We start from the raw sequence: 27,755 nt of genomic DNA, 5'->3' as shown, positions 1-27,755 counted from the left end.
TTCCACCTTTTCCAGAGTCCTGTCTTTTAAGCCATCAGTGCAACATTTGATCATCACCTTGTGCTGCTGCTGTTGGTCTCTGGTATACCGGTTTCTTACCAGTAGGGGGCAGGAGTGATCCAGATTTGATGCTATGTGCTATCTAGTGGCTTCTATCTAATTTGGGGCAGGAGGTGTAGCAGGGAGGATGCTTTTAAGCTCCACTTCCTCTATAGACCCAGATGCATGCAGGGAAAGTCTGCTGCTCCCAAGGTCAGCCATCTGAGGACCGGCAGTGACCGCAGCTCCATCTCCTCTTCCACTGATGACCGCTGGACTAATTGGCTATAGGTTGCCTCTGCGACACTGAAAATGAAACTGAAGCGAAATGACAGCCCCTCTGGATTATCTGAGATGCAGCTTTTTAAAGGTCCCATATGGCAATTGTCACAGGCAAGGCTGTTTGAGGGGAACTCTCCATATCCTATTTCATTAGCCTTGTCTGCTGTTGTGGATGAGATGTAATGTGGTGGAAAAGTGCATCTCAACATCCCTTTCTCCGATGGTTGCTGTCATATCACCACCAGGGCAAATAAGCTTAGTCATGGGTATTGAGCTTACTCCCTCACTTGCTTTTGTGTGTGCTGATTGATGGTGCGTAATCTATTAAGAGGATTTGGTGCTAGTTTGAAATTGAGGGCACAAGTGTCTGGGAATTAGCTTTCTTAATGTCAGGAAGTTCTACAGGAACAAGAGGTGAGGGCGACTTCAGTGGTGATCTGGGAGAAACTCATTAGCTGGGAAAGCTGTTTAGTACCAACAAACAGTCTATGTGTCCTCAGATAAGGAAAGCATAGAGGGTACTTTTTGATTCATTACCAAACTATAGAAGAAGTCGATATTTTATCACTCCCCAACTTCAGCATTTAGTTATGTAAGAGTGTAAGAGCCATAGAAAACAGGAACTTCTTTTATCAAATCCACCACCCCCAAAGGTCAGAACACTTACAAATTACTACAAATGTTTCATACAATTCATAGCATATTATGCAATGTATGGCTTTATGTCCACATACAGCTTATGTAAGTGGTTAGAGTTAGTCTAAATGATCTCAAATCATTTAGACTGCTAATAGGTAATGAGGAAAACGGTAGTAGGGTGGCACAGCGGTTAATACTGTTGCCACACAGCAAGAATGTCCTGAATTCAAGTCTACCATCAGGCCAGTGTGTTTCTGTGTTTTTGCGTTCTTCCTGGGTACTCTGGCTTCCTCCCGCAGTCTAAGACATGCACTTAGTGGGGATAGGTTAATTGATCAGTCTAAATGGTGTACCCTGCCTCTTGCCCTATGACCACTGGGATAGGGCCCCCTGCAACCCTGAAAAGGATAAGCAAATGGATGGAGCATGTACTGGTGGCATGCAGTAAGTTTTACAGAAAGGCAAGCAGATGATGTGATGCTCTGCTCTGAATCTGAAAGTGCCACCATCTGAGCCTTCACATCCATTTGTTGTTGCTAGGTGTTTCCATACATGTCACCACAAGAAGGTTTATTTTGTCTCCCAGCGCAGTCTCAAGAGTGTGAAAAAGCTACCAGGAGACAAGCCATTACATGAGAAGACCTGGCCAGGGCTGTAGAAGGGTGTAGTAATAATTAAATAATGGAATGCGGAAGAACAGAAGGAGCACTGCCAAAAACTTCCAAGGTGGCCTTCACCTGCCTGTTCTTGTGCATTCTTCTAACCGAACTGTTGGAAACAGACTCCATAAGCATGGTACAAGATCCCAAAATCCTTTAGTTGGATCACTAGTCATAGCCCAAGACCATAGAGCTCCACTCGCATTCGTAAAAGAGAACACCAGAACTGGGAGATCCTCTTCTCTTCACAGCGGAGCCCCCAGGGCACATTCTCCTAAGGAGTATGCCCAAATTTCTTTGGGTATGCAAACAGGTACATGAGGCCCACACACACCACTGAGCCACATTATGATCAGCCTATGATTTATATTTGAAGTTGACTGTCATTTTATACTCAGGAGATTCATAAAAGATTTATAAGAGCAGAGATTTTCAAACTGAATATTTTGTTAATCAAGATCCAATGTTTGATTTAAGCGTGCTGTTAATTTTTGGAGCAGTGCATTTACATACATGTGAACAAACAAATGTGTATTTTTACTTTTTTTTTCTTCATTTAATACATTCCCCAACTGCTTCTCCTGAGATCTCCTTTTTTCAGTTAACATTGTTTGGGTGTTTTTCTGTATCCAAAGGGGTGATTTGAGAAGAAAGGCTGTTATATGCTTGGCAAATTGTAAAGCCCCTTAAGGCAAATAACAAAGACTCAGTCGTTCCAAATAAAGCTGTCAGTGCCACCATTGTTTTACTTTCTATGAAGTCACTTGGCTGAAATGGTTTCTATGCAGGTAGTCGGCACCATTCAGAAAGCAGGATCAAAGTAACTAAGATTTTACTGTTGAGTCCCCTCACCTTTGGAGCTTGTCATGCCTTATGATTGAGAGAATGCTAGTTATCAGGAAATTCTGAGGAAGAAACATAAAGATAAGAAACAGAGCTAAGTAAGGGGTATACAGTATCTACATAGAAAGGTGATATGCTTGAAGGGAAATTTGCTTTTCAATGATTTGTTCAACAGAAGTGTAAATAACGCCAGTTACAACTACAGCAGACTACAACATTTCACAGGTAGTACAGGAAGCTTCACTAAAAAACCACTAAAAAATCTGGTTGTTTTTCTGTGCCACGAGCTGTTATAAGGCAGGACGATACAATATGAACAATAATTAGGAAAAAATGATTTCCTTGATAAAAAAAAAGAGTCACGGTTAACATAAAGTTGATAGAACTCAGTCCATCCATGTTTTTACAGACACCATGAAAGGCCAGTGATAATAAAAAATAGCACCAAGGCAAACTAGTCATGGAGCTAGTATAGAGTTAGATGCTTGTCCAGTTAGGCTGACACACATACAGCATAGAGAAAAAGCAGAGCAGTTAGCAGCAGCACATGTGGTAATGTGTTAAAAAAAAGAGAAAAGTACCACCAAAAATGTTAGCAAAAACTCAAGCAATCAGTGTTACACAACAAGACAGGCCAACGAATGCAGCCCAAGGCTCAAAAGACAAGGATGTCACTGAAATAAATGGTCAGAGGATTCAGTAATGTCAAGATAATTTCCCTATTTACAGTCCAACAAAGAAACAGAGTAGCATGCATTTCAAATTGTGCCAAAAGCACATTTCCACAGAGGCAGGTGACACCACAAACCATAATGGAAGACCACAGTGGTTTCTCCAGTGTAGTGACTTATCACAACAAATGAAGAAACACACTGATATCATGAATGCAATGGCCTACTTTAGTGTAAAAGATATGATCCCAGCAAGAGCAATCAAAATGTTTCATTTAACAAGCAGATTAAATAGAGTGACCCTTGTTACCAACTCCCAGGCCATAAATATTTCTCTCAGATGGCACCAGCTGTATACATAGTGTAGAGAAACAGTTGAATACCTATTTCATACTTTGTACTACATTGGATTTGTGTTCAAGTCACAAATCTCATATGAACATTTCTTTGAGACAGTGCTGTATTTCTTGTGAGGTTCTTACCTCTTTCCAGTGAATGTGTGTGAATCTATAAAAAATAAATAATAGAGTATAAAAGATTTTTTTATTTTTTTTTTTATTTATATAGCCCCATTTCACAACAATGAGCTCTTATATTATAAGGTAAAGACCATTCAATATTAGAGAAAGAAATCCAACAATCACACAACTCTGTATAAGCAAGGACTTGGGAACAATGGAAAGCAAAAACTCAATTTTAACAGTTAGAAAAACCTCCAGGAGAACCACGCACAAGGAAGCGGCAGACATGGGGGCGAAGGGAAAGAGAAGAGCGCACAGAGAGACAGGACAAAAAGACACACGATGGGAGAAAAAGCCAGAGTTAAATAATTACTCATAATTAAATATAGTAGTGGTTGATAAACGTGAAAAAGAGATGAATAAAGAAAGTACAACAGGAGGCTTTATTATTAATTATATGTAATTTATCTAAAATAAATTTTAAAAGTTTCCTAATGTCCTACAGTGATAGAAAATAAATAATATTTAAAGCAAAATTAACCTTGTGATGTCTTCATTGTGAGTTCAATTCCACCTTTCTGTGTGGAGTTTGCATGTTCTCTAAGTGTCTGTCTGGGTACTTCAGCTTCTTTCCATAGACATGCAGATTGTTGAGTTAGGTTACTTACCGATTCTATTTGTAGCTTCGCTACCAAACCAGCATTTCATCTCTGAGGAAGTGATCCCAGAGAGAAGTAAAGCAAATGTGTAAGTTCATCTCTGAATGTTTGTAAAGCATTCCCAAGTTAAGCTTAACAACCGATATATGGAGCGACTGCCTCTTCTCTCCCCCTCCCTCTCCTGCTGCTACGTCAATCATGAAACTGATCAGTGATCAGCTGATCAGCTTTTCTGTCACGAGTCCGTCTCCCTTGTTTGTTTATCTCCCACTTTGCACCAGAAAGAGGAAACCAGCGGCTGAATAACAGCAGCACGTTTAAGCTTGACAATCTGTTGTTAGAATTTATTTAATATTACTTTCTAGACCAGGATCCTTTTCTACGTAGCTGACGGCTGGTAACTGTGCAGGGGCGGATCTAGCAAAGTTTAGTCAGGGGGGCCGATAGGGCATGAACAGGAAGAAGGGGGCACAAAGACATACTTTTCTTTCTTATTCTCATTTAAAATGTCTGGCTTTTATTAAATAATTATCTGAATCTTACACCCAAAGTTTTAATCTGATGTAAAATGAATAGAAGTCCATTACTGTATATAGTAACTATTAAGTCTAATATACCCTAGTAAGCTATAGTACTTTTTCCTTTGGGAAGGTACCATCTGTGCAGTCTGCAGTTCTGTTGAAGAAAGATGTTGAATCTATTTAATTATTCTTGAAAAATAATTTATTTCTGGGCATTTTTTTTTTCACACTGCATCAAATTAAAGTTGATTACGTCGATGAAGCATCATGAGGTGGGGGGTGGTTCCCTATTTTTTATTTATTTTTTATTTTTTATTTTGCTGGGAGTTTTAGAGCCCTATTAGTTAGGTTGCTTACTCTTTAAAATACCAGAATAGGGAGGATGGAGTAGGTTTAAGGTTATTAGATTGATCAGTATTGCTGAACTATGAAATATTTTGGGTGCAGTGCATTTTTTGCATACAGGTATAACAGAATAGCTTTAGTGTTTTTTTGTTTTTGTTTTTTTAACTTGAGTATGAACTTACACAAAAAGCAGCAAGATATTTAAAAAACAGTTTTATTGATTAAAAAACACACTATATCGGATTCATATCGGTATCGGACGATATCCAAATTTATGATACTGGTATCGGACATAAAAAAGTGGTATTGTGCAATCTCTCGTGCACACACATATTTATATAACAGCCTGATACGTGAGTACAGCTACAGTACATCCATTTGAAAGGCAAGGATTGAGTGGCTCAGTCTCATGCATGTACACCAAATTCTGATTGACATTCATTAGAAAGGATGGGTTTATAATTTTACCACAACCAATGCATATATACTCTGCTGCTTTTGCGCTTACACACATGTTTATGCCATCTGTTTATTGGCTGTAATATTTTTCCTGGCACACCTCCCATGAAGTTAAATCCTTTTCCAGACTCACTGACATTCGCAACCTTTTTCTAAAGACCTTAGAGAGCTCTTTAGATCTTGGCAGGATGACACTACAGACTGGAATATCAAAGAAAAAACAAACTCTAGATTTCAGAAGTATGTTGTCAAAGTAAATGTCACCAAAGACTATTGTCGATGTTGCAGTGCTTTGTTTAATCATTTCTGTCAAATATCTGTGTAATTTTGACTGCTACTGAATGTGGAAGTTTCATTTAATCTTTGCTATATTTTTAGTAGAACCCAAGGAGGACTGTACATGAAATATTATTTCTACCACAGGCAGCAGAGTTCTGAATGAGTTCTTGTATTATTGCCCGCTTGACCAAGGCCAAGTAAGAAATGCTGGGCTTATGACTTACAGCTTGCCTTCAGAAATTTGAAGAGAATTAATATTCAAAATCATCTTGATCAGACAAGTCTGAGAGAAGATTCGTCATTTTTGTCCTTCTTTGTATTAGATTTCACTTTGTTTTATGTGAAAGAGTTCTGAACTGTTGGCTTTAAAGAGTTTGGTGACCATTTGATAAGAGAGCAATGATATGATTTGGCGGTGGATTTGCCCCTTGGGAGCAGAGGCAGCAGTGACAGCTTGGAAAGGACGAGACTGTGCGCCTCAGTATGGACATGGTGAATGTCAGGCAGATGTAGAGGGAGACCCATCAAAGTGGAGCTGAATTAGTTGTTATTTATGCCCTCACACTAACTTTCCCCAAAACTTTTTTGAGTGTGGCTCCTTTATGGCATATCTTATCTATGGCAACAAGATAAATCAATACTTTGAATACTTTTTTTGTTATTAATCTTTGCAGCTTGGAATAGTGAGGCATAACATTGCCCAACATTAATTAATGTTAGTATTATTGATCTATATTAACTTCATTTATATAGGGCTGTGATGCTAATTGCGAGGCAAAGGCAGAACAGCCTATGTGTATTACTGAAGTCACAGTAGGTCGGTTTATACATGGTAAGAGTCATTTCAGTCTATAGTCTGTAATGAACGTAAACAGGCAGATATTGGCTAAATAGGTTATATAATGTCAAGTTTCATGGTTGCTTATTTTGTTTTTGTAAATTTACTGGCTATTATATACAAGTTTTCTACTCTGCTTAAGGAATCAAGGCTTATTCACCTGGAAGCAGGAAACAGTTGATCACACAATTACACACAGGTGAGAGTTAATCATCCCAGGAGGCCTGACATGTCCGGTTTCCCTTAGTTGTCCACCTTAAATTCAAAGTCAGTATTTGCAGTGGTTATTATCAGTATTATAGTCATAATACTGACTATATAGTCATGACCTTGATATCTTTCATGTGTATATGATATAAAATAATACAAACAGCATTTAGAATATTTCATTCAATTCAGTTTAGTTCAGTTTTATTTATATAGCGATTAGGTGACCCTGAACCCCACTGCAGAAAGCGTTTCTTCTTCACTCACCCTTTTTTCAATCTCTGTGTTTCTGTACACCACTTTGCATTTAATCATTAGTTATTATTCATCTCTGGCTCTCCTCCATGTTGTTTCTTCTTTCCAGTCTCCCTCTCCTCACAGATGGCTGCCCCTCCTTTAACCTGGCTCCACTGGAGGTTTTTTCCTGTTTAAAAGGGAGTTTTTCCTTCCCACTGTTGCCAAGTGCTTGCTCATAGGGAGTCATCTGATTGTTGGGATTTTCTCTCTATTGTTGTAAAGGTTTATCTTACACTATAAAGCATCTTGAGGCAACTGTTGTTGTGATTTAGTGATATATAAATAAAAAAAGTGAATTGAATTGAAGAAAGATAGTATATTACATGTGGACATGTTTAGGGAATCTTAATGTGTTAATGGGCAACAAAGACAGCAGACTTGCATTTGAATAATTTAGGTATAACAGTTACTTTGCCACCTAAATATACACCTACAGTGCTGGACTTTTTAAAGGTCCATTTCACCCAAATGACCAATACCCTACCCATCTCTGTTTCTGTTCATCCTACCTCTCCCTCAGTGTCACTGCAACTTCTGTTTGAAAAATGGCAGCCATGTAAGTTTGTCACCAGGAACTCTTTTCACATTACTCCTGGTTGTTTGACCTATTGTTCACAAAACTATAATAATTGGTGCAGCTTTTAGCTGACCTGAATGGCTACATCGATCGATATTATCCACGCTAGTTACCACATAAGTTTTCTTTCTTTTTTTCTTGCCCCTTTTGCTAACCTTGAATTCACTATCCTTATTCATTTTTAACAAGGGAAACAGCCATTAAAAAATATTTCAACTGCTGAAAAAAAGACGTGACAGTTCAGATATCTAAAAACGAGCTAGGCGTGGAAGGAAACTATTGTTTAAATGCATTTTAAGGGGAATTTCCTTTCATAATTAAGCTGTCAGGGTTGTTATGTTGTATCATTATGTGGTTGCTCAGAGATATACACCAATCAATAATAATCTTTTTGTAGTAAAATTAGTTACAATTACACAATAAATGTCATCTTCTAAAAAACATTACCCATTATTGGAAGTGAAATAAAAACGCTAATTATCATCCATTTCTACTAGAATTATCATATGTGAGAAAATGAGTGTTTACAGCTATTCCAAAGCAGAACAATTGCTTAATTAAAGTAGCAGGTGTTTAAACCTACCTGACTGTTTTAGAGAACCATAAGAAGAAAACAAAGAGAAGTAATTTGTTAACGTAATGTCTTACTGTCCTGATACTGGTGGAATATATTTGTCACACTGTAATTTGCTATGTAGTTTGCTCGGGATATAGAGCCATGAATATTTCATGTAATCTTTACAGGTCAGGATGCAGACATTGTAATGTACACTCTGGTTTCTGGAGTCCATGAGGCTTTTGGTCACTCTTGTTATTTATTTATTTATTTCTGAAACAGGATTTTTCGTAAAGTTCTTAAGCCTTATTAGGCTTGACATTAAGTGGTAAGCTTAAGCTAATGATCAATGGTTAAACTTCTGTATGCAGTACATTTTGTTATTCTTTTCTTGAACATGATGTTACTTCAGAGTTTGATTTTTACTTTTTAACTTGGGTTTAAGTTTTAGCCATAGACTGTTTATAAAAGATGTACATAGTCACAGAGACACAACATCATCCATTAGTTAATGATAGCCTTGAATTGAATAATTTCAGCATTGCCATCTTGGTGTTTTCATGCCTGATTTGACCTGATGTAACCAGCAAGAGGAGGATCTGTCTGAGAAGACATGTTAATTAGATAACAACTCAACATACTCTGATTTAAACTGGTTTCCTGATTCTAATAATGATTTCCGACCTTGGTCAAGAAAATCATCTATTACAAAATAAGCTTTGTGTTTTAGTCGACATCACTTAAAATGATAAAGAAAGTGTTTATGGAGGTTTCAAAGCAAAGCAATGGAGGCCTTTTTCCTATAGATGTCTATACATCTTCAAGTCTTTTTGCAACCAGAGAAGTCACTTTATCTTGGCCATAGAAAAAGATGGGTTTAAGGCATATTTGTACTAGCTTCATTTTTCAGACTCTTTCTTTCTTTCTTTCTTTCTTTCTTTGTGACTTAATTGCAATTTTAACATACCCTTCTGTACGTGACACGTTATGAAAGTAAACAGAAAATAAATACATGTAATTTATTAATGATCAAATGCTCAACTCGTTCTTACACATTTTAAACCTTCCACATAATGGAGAGGTTTAGATTTATATAATCACCCAAAAACAAAACAAAACAAAACAGAGGAACAGGGGATGTCTGTGTACACTGCTATGTGTCATGCATTTCCCATCAGAGTGTAACAGACTGTGAGGGGCTCTGCTTAAGGCTTTGCTCTGGATATGAAGTCATGAATATTTCATGGTTCATACCTTTACTTTTTACCGATCTCTGCTGGCAGAGCCCATTGGTTACCTTGCCACATGCAAAGTGCAGATAGACAAGAGGGAGGTTTTTGGTTTTTTTGACAGTTTGTTTGTATAGGGACATCGTAACGACAATCCAGTCTGCCTCAGCATGACGTTAATACATGAAAAGGCATGGTGACGGTGCAGTGCAGAGAAGCCAATTCACGCAGGTTGACATGCTGTTTACCGGCAAATATAAGGGTGTTGGCCAGATAGTCACAGAACAGAGAAACAGATGCTGTGCAGACAAAGGATTCGTGTATGTCTGAGTGTCTGCCTCCAGCTTTCTCTACATGTGTTTGGAAAGGTGAAGGCAAAGAAACACTACATGCTGTGCTCAGCAGGGTGCAAACTGAGCTTCCAATACAATTCTTAGCTGTTTGCACACTTTGCAGCCTTCAACTTATTTATGAAAAACTGCACAGATCTTGTAAGGTTCAGATGACAACCGTAGTTACAGTTATGTTACTAAGTCTTTGATGTACAGAGGCTTTGCATACGTGCAATAGCTTGCAATCTAATTAGTGAACACTGGCTGCTTACGGCACCTTAAACATATCCATCTGTGCAGAGGGAACTAGTCAAATGCCTAATGTGCAGGGAACATATGTTGAAATCATATCACATGGTAGTAATGTTCTTGGCTTCAAATAGGTTGGAATATTACTACCATATCTACCTTTTCATAGATATTAATATCCTTTGTTCTGATTTCTTATTTCTAGTTTAGATTTTCCTCCATAGGTTGGGTAAACACAGCCTTAGAGCTTTAGAAATAGGGTGAGGGACTCCATAAGGGGCATGGATAGAGCCGTTTAGCATTCCCAGTCAACGGAGATATCTAGGCTTGTTAGGGCAATCTGATCAGGATCTGTCCAGAACAACTATGAAGGGACACTGTGGTGGACCTAGAACTTGCTAGGGAGATCAAATATCTCATCTTTTCTTGTCTCCCAGGAAGAACTGGGAAATGTTGCTGGGGGTAGAGGACATCTGAAATAGCCTGTTGCTGCCAACGCAACCTGACTTTAAAAAAAAAAAAAAGATAGCTTAAGGTCGGCATAGTCTGAATTGGAACCTAACCAAATAGTACATATCAGCATTTTGTCATTGCTTGGTCTTTGTGTCAAACTAAAACCGATTAACTTCAGAAATAAAAATACCCAGAGCACTGCATTATAAGAATTATGTAATTCAGTCAGACTGGTGTAATGTTGTGGCCATGAATCCATACAATTAACATACAAGATATTTAGATTAAATTTCAGTCTTTTCAAAAACATTTTTAGTATATGCAGTCTTATGCATATACTAAAAATGATGTTTTTGTATAGTATGTCTTAGAACCTTCTTAGTTAAAGAATGTCCTAGTCTAGTTCTCTGCCCTTGAAGTTGAACACAGAGAGCTCTGTGCATTCAAGTTAGTTTAAAGAAAGAAAGAAAAAAGAAAACACAACATAATCACACACTCAGGTGGATTTTTTCATAAAAAAGCAGTGAGCCAGGAATTACATTTGGATTCTAAATGTCCTTATCTTCCTGTTCCTTGTATACCAGGCAGGACATTTTTTCAAATATATCCAAAGGATACTTGATGAGTATAATTTGTTTCTTATTATTGGGCAGAAGACTCATACTTCCAATCCTTCTCCTGCAGCACTTAACATGAGGAGGCAGCAGATTAGCAGAGGTCATCTTTCTGTCCAGCCATATATCTCTTTGCATGTCTGCCTTGTTAAGCCTTGTTAATAATTAGCCCATGATGGTGCAGAAGGCCTAAATCATCAGAGAGCGAGTGAGAGCAACAGATTGTGATTGATGGGTGGCGTGCCTGCTGAGACGTGGGTGGAGGAGCCAGTAATGGCACAGACAGCACGTCAGCAGATGGCTGCTGATATAGAGCTGTAACCTTGCTGCAGATAGGTTAATTAGCCTGATGAGTAAAAAATGTGTTGGATTTGGAACCTTGCGTGCACCTGGTTGATGCGTCTGTCATATGGTCACTACTTATATCAACATGCAGAACGCTGCATACGAGGACTCCTTTTTACTCCACCAAGAGCCAAACTGTCAGTGCCTGCATGAGTAGGTGAGGTCAGCGCCTCTGGTCTGTTCACTGGTGACCAGTATTGGGGAGTAACGGAATACATGTACCGCCGTTACGTATTTAAAATACAAATTGTGGGTAATTGTATTCTGTTAGAGTTACCGTTTAAAAAGGTGGTATTCAGAATACAGTTACTTTGTTGAAATGAATGGATTACATGGGGGTATTTTCCTGTTTCATATGTTAGGCTATGCCCTCTCTATTTTTAGTTTCCTTGCCAGTGGAAACCCAAACAAAACACGCATTAAGAGGCTCTGATGTCTGTGTCTCAATCTCGCGGCCCATGTCACCTCTACTTGCAGCCCGCATAATGACGTGAAGAAATATTTTAAAAAGATTATTCACAAAAATGATTTAATATGAAGGCAATAGGCAGAGTGTTACAGGTATAACCCTAAAGAATGTAGCTTTAGGGTAGTCCATGCTGCAGGGATTTCTGTTTAACCCACCCGATGGATTAATAGTTTTATTTAATCTAATAATCTAATAACTTTGATCTCAGCAAAACCGATTTACTCCGGAACAAATAACACACCGAAAAAAGCCAAACAATTACATTATTAAGTTATCCGAGTGACTTATATATCATGTTTTACCTGAGTAGTGAAAGACAGGGTCTGAAAACGATGAAGCCGGGAGTCTACTGCTCTCGCCGGCTTGAGTGACCATTGAACCCCCCGGCTAGCTATCGTGCGGGTGGGTAACAGACGTCTCCGAAAACGTCGGCACATTTTTGCAAATATGCGATGTCTTGATAAACCAAGCAGATATTTGAAGTTTACACAGCTATTTTCTCGCCTGAAAATATGTTAAAAGTTTATTTTGTGACCCAGAAAGAGTAATAAGACTAATTTTAAAACTTAGTAGCGGCCGCCATTGTTGAAAACTGAAATTGGATGAGCCGCGCTATGAATTCTGGGATATGGTGGGCCACAAAGGACACGCCCGACCCATCCTTCAAATTCGGGGAAATGAAGGACGCATTTGTCGGCTGCAGAGGCTTCGTCTTTCACCCCCAGAGTCAGAATTAAAGGGTCAAATTGGAGTTGTGCACTTTATCTTGAGATTCTCGTATCATTTGCGATTAGTGACAGCTTCATCTGCTGAGGCAGAGCTCAGCACATCATGTTTGAGACTACAATGTTTTATTACAGCCTCAAGGTACATTTTACAGTTATGTAACTGCTAGTGGTTGCGTATGTCAGTGCATGTAAAATGTGGTGAAACTCAGTTTTCACTACATCTAGAAAGTTTAGCTTGTTGTACAAGGGTGTGTGTTTTCTTTTTAACCCAAACTATAATCATGTTAGCCCTGCAGCTCTGAGCGGCATGGTGACTGAGAATTTAATTTTGTGCTCAATTAATTTAGTACCAGAGCCAATGACACGGAAGTTGTGCCATTTGTCCAAATACACTACTTAAGGGTCTGAAACATGGAAACAATTAAATAAGTTGGTTACGGTATGACAGAAAAGCAAAAACAGAGTCACAATATTAATCATCTACTGGATGATAATAAGTAAGTATAAGACAAAAGGGGAGAAGCTATGGGCACTTACACAAACCTCATTTTTCAAAGACAGTAGGGCTGGAGCGTAACAGAGCAGCAGCATCTGGTGAATCTGCAGTAACAGTATCATGTTCGCAGTTGTTGTTTCTGCAGTTTAAACTTTCCTCGGCGCCCCCGCTGGCATCACATCAAATCCTGCCAGAGCCTCCGCTGCCGCCCTGTCTGCCTTCCTGCTGCTGCAGGAGAAACAGCAGACTTTCCTTGCTCCTTTAAACAAATTTGTCAAAGGTGAGCAAGCAACATAAAAAGTAGAATTGACCCTCTTTGTGCTGAATGGCGAGCAAGTTTATATAATACTGTGGCCAGCAAGCAGAAGGTATTTCATTAAGACACGCTTATTCCCTAATACCTGCTGGCAACGTGGTATCACCGGCTTCTAATTTGCATATAAATGTATTCTACTTTATTGGTGTATTGTGAGGAGGATTTTTTTATGAGCTGCTCAGCATACAGACTTAAACACAGTCTGGCTCTATTATGACATTGCTCTCATCAAAGACGAGCCTCTATTATTATGACCTCAACTACCAGAGCTCAACGCACCTGAATAACAGATTAGGCAACTAGGTTTGATGGTGTATAAGGCACTTCAAACATTTACTTGGGCCTCATGTAAACAAAATGCTGCTTGTTCAAAGGATATTAGGGAAGGGGAAACCTGTTCGTGGAGCCGAATAATACGAGGTGCTGAGAATGATCACAGCCTGCACAAAAATCAAAACACATTTTGTTGCGTGCAGCATGATGTGTGCCCTCAGCTCAACATGCCCTATTTTTTGTTTTATTACTTCTTGTAAAAGAAAAACAACAAGGTGTAGTGGCTGAACTCTGTGCTGTTGAAGGCATCAAAAGGTAAGGAATAGCAGAAGTAGACAAGGTGCCCCATCTGTTGCTCTGTGCACACCATTTTTGTTCAGCTTCAGTGTTAGCAGATATGTAACTTCGGTCGCAAATGTACAGTACACACAGCCTCGGAGCTTTGTGGAGACCTTTGGTAGGTAAAACAGGTTGTAGGCAGGAAGCAGGAGATGCCATGCTGAAAGCCTAACATTCAGCCTGGTATCATGAATTGGTGTGAGTGTGTATTTTCCTGTTTCTGTTTTTGGTGTGATGTTAGCAGCCTCACAGAGGTCATAAGGTCTGCCAGTTAATCCAGAAATGAAATCTAGTGGAGAATTCTGCAACAGCAAAGATGCCTGATGTTGTCTCACACCGTAACACAAAAAACAAACAAACCACTCCCCAAACAATAAAGCTAATTGTGTGTTTTATAAAAGCCAAACTGAGGAAAATATAAGCACATTAGGTTGTTGGATTAGCTATAGCATGAGTCTGACCTTCAACTGGTCGCAGCAGATGGCCGTCCCTCCCTGAGCCTGGTTCTGCCGGAGGTTTCTTCCTGTTAAAAGGGAGTTTTTCCTTCCCACTGTCGCCAAAGTGCTTGCTCAGAGGGGGTCATATGATTGTTGGGTTTTTCTCTGTATGTATTATGTAGGGTCTACCTTACAATATAAAGCGCCTTGAGGCGACTGTTGTTGGGATTTGGCGCTGTATAAATAAAATTGAATTGATCTGAAATTGACTGTGCACCATGGACCCTGGACTAAGCTATAAAAGAAGCTGTAATGCTGGTAAACTGTATGCATGTGATGTAAATTTAACCCGTGAAAAAAAAAATGAATTCTTTAAAATCTTATTTTGAAGTAAAGTCAGTAAAAATTTTTGGTGGGTTTTTTTTGTGTGTTTTTTTTTTTCCAATCAGATTTGTCTGTTGATTCTACAAATGCAGCATTCGGGCCATTCTTTAATGTAGAGGGTTATTAACCTATTAACATGTCCAAAGACATGCACTTAGTGGGGATAGGTTAATTGGTTAATCCAAATTGCCCATAGGTGTGAATGTGCGAGTGAATGTGAGTGCGAATGGTTATCTGTCTCTGTGTGTTGGCCCTGCGACAGACTGGCGACCTGTCCAGGGTGTACCCCGCCTCTCGCCCTATGACAGCTGGGATAGGCTCCAGCACCCCCCGTGACCCTGAACAGGATAAGCGGACGCGAATGGATGGATGGATGGTTATTAACCTCAAACACTGCTTACTATGGGCTCTCAATCCTGTCTCACATTACTGTCTCTCACAGTCACTCAAAGCAAAGCAAAGAACAAAGTAAGGTTCCTGATTTTGTTTATTTTGTTGGTTAACTCGGGCGATTTCATTTGCAGTGACACATTTTCCTCTTACATGCCTTTTAAATCTACTAATTACTTAACACTTACTTAACTATTAACACAGAGCTGTTGTTGAGGAAGTATTTCAGTTCTGTGATTAGTGACTACACTACATGCATTGTCACTTGAAAAGATGTGGGCACTGCACATTTATCTGCACCTTGACATGGGGGCAGTGATCACACAATTTTAAATAAACTGGACTTTGTGGGTCAAATGTGCAGAGACAGTGTACATATCTGCCTAATGCGAGCAAATCTTAAATGCCTAAAGGCGTTACCAAGATAGCCACTGAGAGGCAAGTTTACATTTACACATGGGAACAAAAGTATATATACAGGCTCAAAAATGCAAATGTTTTAAAAAGTGGTGATTACTGGTAATAATTGGTAGTTTCAAGTTCTTGACCAATACTCAGAACAATGGGAAAGTTGAAGGAACTCAGTGAATATCTAATAAGGAGAATCATTCCACCCTGGAAAAAGAACCGTTATTCTATACCCAAAGAGAGGATTAAAATAATGTGGCACTGTTCTGCAAAAAAATCAGTCTCCTCACACCTACACAATAATTCGCCTTTATCTAAATGTTGCATATTTATGATAATTTTGACTGCACGACCTATTGTACTTTTTACTAGTTAATTTAATTTGGTTTCAAATGTTTGTTTCCAAATCAGCTTTGCTGAAGTTATTCCTCAGAGTGGGTTTGCTCATCTGTCGTGTTTAGTTTCAGTTTATTTTTTTTATATGATATTGTTCTGTCACACTGTATATTCAGAAGATCACTATATTGCAATAGAAGAATACAAACACTTGACAACCAGTCCCGAAGGCACTAAAGCCTCACCAAGAAAACTTGACCAATTTCACAAAGACATTTCCTTTTTCCTCCTTTTACTATATTTTCCTATATAGTTAGTTTAATAAGGGTTAGCTGTGGCTCAGCAGGCAGAGCGGGTGATCTACCGATCGGAAGAACAGTGGTTTGATTCCCAGCTCCTTTATTCTCCATTACGAAGATACCGAACCCCAAGTTACCTTGACACTTCTGTCTGAGCATGTGAATGTTGGGTTAAATGCACCTACTGTATTTGAATATGTATATGGGGTTTCTAGTAAAGAAAGATGTGATAAATCTGTCAGAGAACTGTTGTCATGTCATTCTGAACAGTGTTGACGAGCGTTCAGAGTGCAACATTTCCACACTCTGATTAAGATGAAGGCACTGCAACTTGCTGTGACAACTGTAAGCAATTGTGTCTTTGCATGTAGCGTGGCCAGAGCTCAAAACTTCCACATTCTGGCAGCCCTCTCATCTCGCTTTATGTCTAAAAGCTCTGTGAGGATTCTTTAGTGAATATTGTAGTTTAATGGACAAATTGATAGTAGTGATGGGATTTCCGGCTCTTTTTAGAGAACTGGCTCTTTCGGCTCGGCTCACTAAAAAGAGCCGGCTCTTTCAGCTCCGAACCGGCTCTTCAGGTTGTTTTGTTGCTTTAATTAATTTATTATTAACAATAATATAAAATTATGCACACAAGGAATTACTAATGTAAAAAAAAAAAGTGGTTTTATTTATATACACTCAACAAAAATATAAACGCAACACCTTTGTTACTGCTCCCATTCCCCATGGGATGGACGTAGAGACCTAAAATTCATTCCAGATACACAATATAACCATCCCTCCCAAACAGTGGTCACAAATCAGTCCAAATGTGTGGTAGTGGGCACATCTGCTATATTGAGATAATCCATCCCACCTCACAGGTGTGCCACATCAGGATGCTGATCTGACATCATGAGTAGTGCACAGGTGTACCTCAGACTGCCCACAACAAAAGGCCACCCTGGAATGTGCAGTTTTTTGCGCTATTGGGGGTCTGGGGACCCAGAACCGGTCAGTATCTGGTGTGACCACCATTTGCCTCATGCAGTGCAACACATCGTCGCATGGAGTCTATCAGATTGTCAATTGTGGCCTGTGGAATGTTGGTCCACTCCACTTCAATGGCTGTGCGAGGTTGTTGGATATTCGTGGGAACTGGTACACGCTGTCGTATACGCCGGTCAAGCACATCCCGAACATGCTCAATGGGTGACATGTCCGGTGAGTATGCTGGGCATGCAAGAACTGGGACATTCTCAGCTGCCATCTGCCCTGAACAATGTGAATCATGATTCATCCGTGAAGCGCACACCTCTCCAACGTGCCAGACGCCATCGAATGTGAGCATTTGCCCACACAAGTCTGTTACGGCGACGAGCTGGAGTCAGGTCAAGACCCCGATGAGGACGACGGGCATGCAGTTGAGCGTCCCTGAGACGGTTTCTGACAGTTTGTGCAGAAATTGTTTGGTTGTGCAAACCAATTGTTCCAGCAGCTGTCTGGGTGGCTGGTCTCAGACGATCTTGGAGGTGAACCTGCTGGATGTGGAGGTCCTGGGCTGGTGTGGTTACACGAGGTCTGCGGTTGTGAGGCCGGTTGGATGTGCTGCCATATTCTCTGAAACGCCTGTGGAGGCGGCTTATGGTTGAGAAATGAACATTCAATGCACGGGCGACAGATCTGGTTGACATTCCTGCTGTCAGCATGCCAATTGCACGCTCCCTCATTGCTTGTGGCATCTGTGGCATTTTGCTGTGAGACAAAACTGCACATTCCAGGGTGGCCTTTTGTTGTGGGCAGTCTGAGGTACACCTGTGCACTACTCATGATGTCAGATCAGCATCCTGATGTGGCACACCTGTGAGGTGGGATGGATTATCTCAATATAGCAGATGTGCCCACTACCACACATTTGGACTGATTTGTGACCACTGTTTGGGAGGGATGGTTATATTGTGTATCTGGAATGAATTTCAGGTCTCTACGTCCATCCCATGGGGAATGGGAGCAGTAACAAAGGTGTTGCGTTTATATTTTTGTTGAGTGTATGTTTATATATAAGTATATGCGGTGGCCCCTAGATACAAAGCACGTACAAACTCCAAAACACATTTCTAGCATTAACTGAACTTCCAAAACAGAGCTACCTAGATGACTTAAATTGCACAATTGAAAGCATATGTATATTGTTTGTGTATTTATACACAAGCACTCATATATATTCAAATAATATAAAAAAAAATGTTCATTTACCTGTTATTACCACACACCAAATCCGGTCATTGGTACTTGCTGGCTTGTGTAGCCACTAGGTAACAAAAGCTCAACACTGTGCCTAGCATCCTGGAGCACTTGTGTTGTGTTTTTACGTGCTTTGGAGTTTTTATGTGTTTTGAAGTTTGTACGTGCTTTGTCTCTAGGGGCCACCGTAAATATACCTTTATTTATTCGCTCCACAGAAAATGTAATAAATAAATCATATAATACAAAAACCAACTATTCACATTTCAACTTTTAACTATTTAAATTTTCAGCTTTTTCCTTTTAAACAAATTTAAAGTGAAACAACAGAAAACACTGCAAACCACAACACAATTAAATATAAATTAAAATATGAAAACTAAAAGAAGATGCATATTCTCTGTCATATGGGCCTGCATGACAAAACTTTCTGAATCCTTTGCATCATCATCTGTCATCTGCAACTGAAAATAGTTGTGGATGATTACTATACCTTTCTAACGTGACGTTGTTGTCCCTTGCTCTTTCTCTCTCTCTCCCTCCTGCTCTGCTCCTGTGCTACTGCGAGTGTAACTACCGCCCCTCCCCCCTCTTCCCAGCGCAAAACACATATGGCTCACGAAGCGGAAAAAAGTGCCAGAGAGAGGGTGAGAGAAAGAAAAGAAAAAACCCTACGGCTCGCAATAAGGAGCCGGCTCGCGTCGTTCACGTCAAAGATCCGGCTCTAAGAGTCAACAGAACTTCTGGCACAGGACAGCTGTGATGAAAGAAAGGGAAGAAGTTTCTCCAAACCTCTGGACCCAGGAAACCCAGCTTGGTCCTGATGGTCTCTCTCACTAGTTTCTCTCCAGGGTGAATGTAGCTGTTGATATAATATGGACTCTATTATTAAATGAAAAGAACAAATTAGACTACACTATTGCTCCCCTATTACTATTACTCCTCCCCTTTTGTGAGTGTGGACGCTTCATCTCTTTGCTCTTTAATGCTTTGCTTCTTTTATTGATTTTATTGATTTTTATGCTGATTTTTTCCCTTTTTTCCTTATGAGCTTACCTGCGATAGCTTCTGGACACTCATAGATCATTAGGACTAAAGTGTTCTTAACAGAAACAGCAACATTTTTATAGTTACCTTATCCTCAGCGCTCCGTGTGTCTGTGGCCTAGACACAGCTGAAGCCTGATTACAGCGTCTGGGCACCGAGCAGCCTCAATAGCCTGGAAAGGGGCTAACCGCTAGGCTAACTAGCAACAAGATGCCTTCCCTCTCCACAGATGACTACCACAGCCTCCTGCAGAAGATTGCAGTACTGGAGACAAAAATTCATCGCTTAGAAGTAAACGTGGAGGTAAATGGACTGTGTGGAAATGAAACAACCTTGCCTCTGATTCAAAACAATGGCGATGAGCAAGCTAGTACACAGCTAAGGAGCACAGATAACATGACCAAGAAAGTAGACTCTGTGCATTATTATAAATCCTCAAGTGATAATCCCCCCTTGGACTGTCTTGGTGCAAAACCAAGACATAAATCATGTCTCCTGGAAGGGGGAGGACGTACCACAGGCAGGGCACAGCGAGCTGAAATCTCTGAAACCGACTGGCTTTCACTTCCTACGAGACAGAGAAGCTCTTCTACCCCTGTATACGGGAGGAAACAGGACTGGACAACCGTGAATAGGAAGAATAACAACAAACCCCCAAAACAACTGAATGTGAAACTGCAGAACAGATTTGCTCCACTATCAAAGGACCCTGGATCTATATCGGACAACCATCCATCTAAAAGCAGCGAAGTAAGGTCTGAAAATCTGTTGAATAGCAAAAGACCACAGGGAAAGCTAAAGGCTAGGCCTGAAACTCTGATTGTGGGTGACTCTGCCGTAAAGGATGTACAAAGGATGCGCGGTAAGAACACTAAAGTCCTCTGCTTTCCTAAGGATATGGTCAACAACCTGAAGGAGAGAATTCTTCAAATTGCAGATGAATATCCAACTGTGACAAACATTGTCCTGCATACAGGGTCAAACGATGTGTCCAAACAACAGTCGGAGGTTCTGAAACGGGACTTTACTGGATTATTAAATTCTGTAAACTCTCTGAATGCAGCTGTATTCATCAGTGGACCTGTACCGCCGGTCAGAGGAGGAGACGAGAGATTCAGCAGGTTGTTTACACTGAATAAATGGCTTATATCAGCATGTGCTGACCACTCAGTGCATTTTATCGACAACTTTAATATTTTTTGGGAACGCAGGCATCTGTTCAAAGCAAATGGATTTAATTTTAACAAGTCAGGGGTGAAACTGTTCACCTCCAACTTGTTTTATTCCATACGTCATCCATCTGTGCTTGGTGCCAAGGCTGAGATAAACGAGGAGTTATCTCATAAAGAGGAACAAACAGTACTCCAAGAACAGACAAAGCCCAGCAGAAACCTTGAGGAGGAGCTCCATTTGCCCCCACCCGGGAAGAGCCTCAGAAAGGAGAGACATCTAAGGCATCTGAGGAAGAGCCTCAGAAAGGAGAGACATCTAAGGCAAGAAGAGGGGTCCCTATTTGCCTCCAACTCTCTCAACAACACCAACGACCAGGACAAGGGACCACGACCTTCCCCAGTCCCCCAAACCCCTGACAGGCCATCACCCTCCTCCCCCTCCCTTTCTCCCTCCTCCCCACACCTGAAATTTACTGAGGAGATGATGGAGCGGGTCAATGCTGGGCTCAGATCTACCCCCCATCCCAATCCCTTTTTGTCCCCCATAAACCCCCCACCAGAGCGGCCAAAGGTTCGCCATCGAGTCCCACCCTCAACAGAGCAATCGAAGTCACATTGCCCAGCCTCGCCCCCCTTAGTTCCTCTTCATGCCCTGTCTCCGCAGTCTGATGTGTGATGTGTGAAGGGTCCGGGCTGTGAGGATTATGGCAGTGGTGACTTTTCCCAGGAGAAGCTGGGACCCTGTTTACTAGAAGGTTTTAAAATTTCTGTACTTTTAGGTGACAGGAGACATGTGGCCTGGTCAAAACACAGAGAGCTGCACTCTAAAAGATCTTTAAACATAGTAAACATACCTTGTGTGCCACAGACTGCTCCCAAACACGAGGGGACAAGTAATACCTCTAAAACACTTAAGTTGGCTTTATTAAACGTTAGATCTTTAGCTGGGAAAACATTTTTAATTAATGATTTAATCACTGAGCACAGCCTTGATTTTATGTTTTTAACTGAAACTTGGTTGGACCAAAGTAACAGTGGAGCTGTTCTCATCGAGACGACCCCTCCTAACTACAGTTTTATCAGTGAGGCCAGGGTGAGCAGGAGAGGAGGGGGGGTTGCTGTCTTATTTAATGAATCATTTCAATGTAAGCAGCTATCTCCTGGAAGTTTTCAGTCTTTTGAATATGTGGCTTTACAGCTGAAGGCCCCATCCAAAGTTGTGTTTCTTAATTTTTACAGGCCTCCCAAATACTGCACAGACTTTTTTAATGACCTCAGTGAACTGCTGTCTGTGATCTGTGTTGATTTTGACTGTGTAATTATTGTTGGGGATTTTAACATTCATGTGGACAACCCTCAGGACAAAGGGACTAAAGACCTGAGTAACACTCTGGGCAACTTTGGGCTGACTCAGCATGTAACAGAGGCCACACATGATAGAGGACACACTCTCGACCTACTGATCTCCAAGAGCCTGAGCATTTCAAAGGTTACTGTGTCTGATGTGGGCCTGTCTGATCATTACTGTGTTTTCTTTGAAAGTAAAATCTCAGCCCACACAAATATATCAACAACAGTGATCACAAAACGGTGTATAACTGAACACAGTAGTGCAATTTTTAACCAGGTCTTCCCATTAACACCTGACCTGTCCAGAGGGTCAGTCAATGAGCTCGTCAATAGCTTCAATGCTAACATGTTAAATGTAATGGACACTATTGCTCCCATTAAGGTGAAGGTTATCTCTGGAAGGAAAAAGTCTCCATGGAGAAACTCCACACTGGTGAAAAATGAAAAAAGAGAGTGTAGGAAAGCTGAGCGCAGATGGAGAAAAACAAACCTCCAGGTTCATTATGACATTTATAAAGAGAAACTTCACAATTATAATTTACAACTGAGGAATGCAAGGAGGTCATACTTCTCTGACATCATCACTAAAAACAGCCATAATGCTCGGGTCTTATTTTCTACAGTTGACAGGCTAACAAACCCTCCTGTGTCAGTGGCAGCTGAACTTCATTCGACCATGGCCTGCAATGACTTTGCCAAATTCTTCACAGAAAAAATCCAAAAAATTAGACAAGCAATTGGTACATCAACAGCAGATCCAGGATATGTACTGTGTCCACCAAAAAACTGTTTAAACACCATGAAACAGTTTCAACCTATTAACAGCAAAGACCTGGAGGACATCTTAGGTAAACTGAACTCCTCCTCCTGCTGTTTAGATGTCCTGCCAACAAGTTTTTTCAAAAAGGTCTCAAAGACTTTAGAGTCAGACCTGTTACAGATCGTCAACTTTTCTTTATTATCAGGTGTGTTTCCAGAATCACTAAAAACTGCTGTAATCAAACCTATACTGAAAAAGGACAATCTTGACAAGACACAAATGAACAACTACAGGCCGATCTCAAATCTCCCATTTTTAAGTAAGATCATTGAAAAAGCAGTTTCTCAACAGCTCAGTTACTTCTTAAAACAGAATAATTGCTACGATGCCTTCCAGTCAGGTTTTAGACAGAACCACAGCACTGAAACCGCTCTGACCAAAGTGTTTAATGACATATGTCTGAATACAGACAGTGGAAAAATGTCAGTCCTTGTTTTACTGGATCTCAGTGCAGCATTTGATACAGTTGACCACAACATATTACTCAAACGACTGGAGAACTGGACAGGTCTTTCAGGAACTGTACTAAACTGGTTCAAAACATACTTAGAAAACAGGAAATACTTTGTATCAATAGGTAACTTCACATCTGAGCAGACAAGTATCACATGTGGAGTTCCCCAAGGTTCCATCTTGGGACCCCTTCTGTTTAACATCTACATGCTCCCACTGGCACAGATTATAAACAACAACAAAATAAACTATCACAGCTATGCAGATGACACACAAATATATATCACAATGTCACCAGGAGGCCGAGGCCCTGTACAGGCTCTTGGTAAATGCATTGAGGAAATCAATGACTGGTTGTGCCACAATTTTCTCCAGCTAAACAAAAACAAAACTGAGGTAATAGTCTTTGGCGCCAAAGAAAAACGATTACAGGTCACCAGAGAACTTCAATCTATACATCTAAAAACCACAAACCAGGCGAGAAATTTGGGTGTAGTGATGGATGCAGACCTAAACTTAGAAAAACACATTAAGACAATAACAAAGTCAGCTTACTATCACCTCAAGAATATTTCAAGGATAAAAGATCTGATGTCTCAACAGGACCTGGAAAAACTAGTCCATGCATTCATCTTTAGTAGGCTTGATTACTGTAACAGCATCTTTACAGGTCTACCTAAAAAATCAGTCAGACAACTACAGCTCATTCAGAACTCTGCTGCTCGAGTCCTCACTAAGACCAAAAAAGTGGACCACATCAGTCCAGCTCTGAGGTCTTTACACTGGCTGCCTGTCCGTCAGAGGATAGACTTTAAAGTTCTGATGCTGGTCTATAAAGCTCTGAATGGTTTAGGACCAAAATACATCAATGACCTCCTGACCCAGTATGAACCTTCCAGATCCCTCAGGTCATCTGGATCCGGTCTTTTATCAGTTCCCAGAGTCAGAACCAGACACGGAGAAGCTGCATTCAGCTTTTATGCTCCTTATATCTGGAACAAACTCCCAGAAAGCCTCAGATCAGCTGAAACACTCAGTTTATTTAAATCCAGGTTGAAGACTCACCTGTTCTCAGCTGCATTTGAATAAAGCACCAAATCCACACTTTTAAGTTTAAATTTCAAAACTTACATTTAACTACTGATTTTATCTACTGTTCTGATTTTATCTGTTTTGATTTTATATACTGTTTTGTTTGTTTGTTTGTTTGTTTGTTTGTTAATTAGTTAGTTAGTTTATTTGCTTGTTTTAATCAATTTTAAATCATGCTTTTTATTTGTTCTTGTTTCTAATGTCTCTGTAAAGCACTTTGAATCACCTTGTTGTTGAATTGTGCTATACAAATAAACTTGCCTTGCCTTGCCTTGCCTTGCCTTACACTACTGAAACCTTCTGCTGCTGTTTTTAAAGTTTCCGTGTTACCAGGCTGTACAGGGCTCTGAAGATTTAAACAGTTTTAGATCCATTACACTCACAGTCTTATGTTAAAATCTCAAAGGACAGCATTATATTTTTGATATTAACAGTAATTAGGGTTGCCAAGTCCCTGAAAAATAAAGAAGGGACACCTCGTGGCCAGGGCCGGGCAACCCAGTTGTCTTCACCCTTCCCAGTGTGGTAGCTCTTTTTTTGTGTGTGAAATTATTTTTTAACCATTTGACTTGAATTTGATTTAAGCAGATGCATATTCTTTGTGATATGACCATATGGGAAACAAATGATCATTTAGCCATTTATTTTTAGCTCAAAATGACAACATTAACACAATAAAACAGGTCTCTTTCTTAAACAGAAGCCTGTCATGCTTAACTTTTGAGAATATAAGTAAATCTTTCTTTAAAAGAACTCTGTCCTGCTTAACTTAAAATATATAAATTAATAGAAAGCAATAGAACAAAATTATTCTTGTAACAGTGCACATATAGTGCATATAGTACAATTGGCTTCAGTTGAGGTATTATTTCAGCTTTTCTAATGCTAATCAGCTGCTCCTGTTTGTAAACCCACTTGTTCCCATGATTACGCATCATTACTCATCATCATTATTAATCTATGTATTACTTTTATGTATTAGTCATCTATTTGTTGTAATCATCTATCCTTGCAGTTGTTTATTACACAAAATAAATTATATTATCACACTTCTGGCCACATAGCGCTGATATTCACTGCACATGCCCATATTAACCTTAACCAGAGGGTTAAAAAAACAAACCAGTGTTTACATACCATATCTGCTTCTGCCGTGGCCTGGCGGACAAGAAATTGGTTAAGGGTTCCCCGAGCTTTCACGCCCCTCATGTTCTTCATGTGCCCACCATTAGAAGCATGCCTATGGAAAAAGTGCGCCGGCACACAGTGCAGTGCGCTTTATAGGTGTTATCGTGCACTTTTCCAGCCAGGTGTTTTCCTTTTCCCATTCCTCCCTGTACTTTTGCAGCCTTTTTTTCTTTCTCTGAGGGGAACAAACATTGCTGCTCTAATGCTGGGCTTACACTGTGCGATTTTTGGCCCATTTTAAGCCGATTTTTGAGTCATGCGACCGATTTGGTGATCGGCCCAATTTTGGCCTTCATCGTGCATTGTGTAGTATACGTGGGGTAACGAGAAGCGATTAACACCTCGAGCAGCTCCCGATCATCAATCGCTCGTGAGGGTGTCACCGCAGCCGCTCACACTGCTCACGCGCAAACACGTAAACGTCGGTGAAAAAGACGGTGCAGCACAGCAGTGCAGCCTGTGATCTGGACCCAAGCGATGGAGGCACAACTTGTAGAACTTTGGAAAGCTCATCCGAGCCTTTTCGATGTGGCATCACAAAATGATCATGACCACAACAACCGTGAAAATAGTTGGATTTACATTGCTGCTCAATCACAGCTGCCTGATCAATGTTTTTCATTAGCAATTTAGCAAAGTTGATGGTGGTGGTGTGTGTGTCTGTGTGTGAAAGACAGAGAGAGAGCGACAGATTTTCTGTTATAACCTTCATTTTATGGAGGCGCAGTGTGAGCACTCAAGTCGCATCAGAGCATCGGGCGGTATAGTGTGAGACCCTACATCGTGACCTACAAACTTATAACCCCTGCGGGTCAATCGTGCAGTTTGAAAATCGCACTGTCATGGTCCTGGGTCGTGCGACCCAGTGTTTTGTGTTTAGCCTATTTTGATGTTTATTGTTTGTTTAGGTTCATTAAGTTATTCCAGCTCATTTGTAATTATATGACCCTTGTATTAAGCCTCCCTTGCCCTTCATGTGTTTATGTCTGTGTGTCTTGTGTTGTCAAGTTCATGCTGTCGCTTCTGTCATCTTCCCCTGTACTCCGTCTCCCTGGTTCGTGCGTCTACCTGTCATGAGTCATGTCTGCGTGGTTATGTTTAGTTCATGTCATGTCTAATCTCCATGTTTCCTGTTTTACTTTGAAAGTCTGTATTCAATGTCAGTGTATTTAGTTTCACCTCTCCTGTCCTGTCGTTAGGTTCATGTGTGTCAGCTGTCCTCCCATGTGTGGCCACTTCCCCTGATCATCCTTCATGTGTATTTAGTCTCGGTGTTTCATGCAGTCTGTGTCGCGTCGTCTGTGTTCCCACCCTCCGTGTTTCCATGCCCGGTCTGTTGTATTCTAAGTCATAGCCTTACCATAGTATATTCCCAGTTTAGGTTTCTGTTTAGTTATTGCTCTTGTGCTGCCCTTATTCTTGTTTGCTTCTTTTGTATTCATCAGCCACAATAAAAGGCTCGCTTTTGGTTTAAGCTCACTCCCGTATCACTTGTGTCTGCACCTGAGTCCTCCACACACTCTCCACACGGTCTGCCACAGCGGACTGTGACACGCACAGTGTATGTCCAGCTTTAGGTGTACTGTCATCCGAGACTTGCACCGCAGTGTCGGCGTTTGTTTCCCTGTTGGCCATGCTTCTTGTTGTGGTCATCTGTTGTCTTCCGGTATTTTCTCCGTAAGCGACCTTGCCTAAATTTTAGGCATACAGCCCCTCAAAGCAACTTTTGGAAGTGTCAAAGGAAAATCGTGAGTGCCACCTTGATAACAACTGACAGCTGCAAACTAAACATTAAAAATAAAAACAAGGAAGAAGAATATAAGGAATGTTATTGTTGTTGCTTTTTGACAATAGCAGTTGCGAAAGAAAAAAAAACCACTTAAACTACACAACTTTTTTGGTTCTGTCACAGGCTGGCAGAGGCAGACTGTATGTGTTGCAAAAAAAGGACTCAAATGCAGACCGAAACAGAATG

This window comes from Rhamphochromis longiceps, linkage group LG12, assembly GCF_057381845.1.
Source record: "Rhamphochromis longiceps isolate RC_006_pf linkage group LG12, R_longiceps_female_GT1.1, whole genome shotgun sequence".
Classification (NCBI taxonomy): domain Eukaryota; kingdom Metazoa; phylum Chordata; class Actinopteri; order Cichliformes; family Cichlidae; genus Rhamphochromis; species Rhamphochromis longiceps.
The sequence above is the reverse complement of the archived record's forward strand: the minus strand, read 5'-3'. Positions refer to the sequence as shown.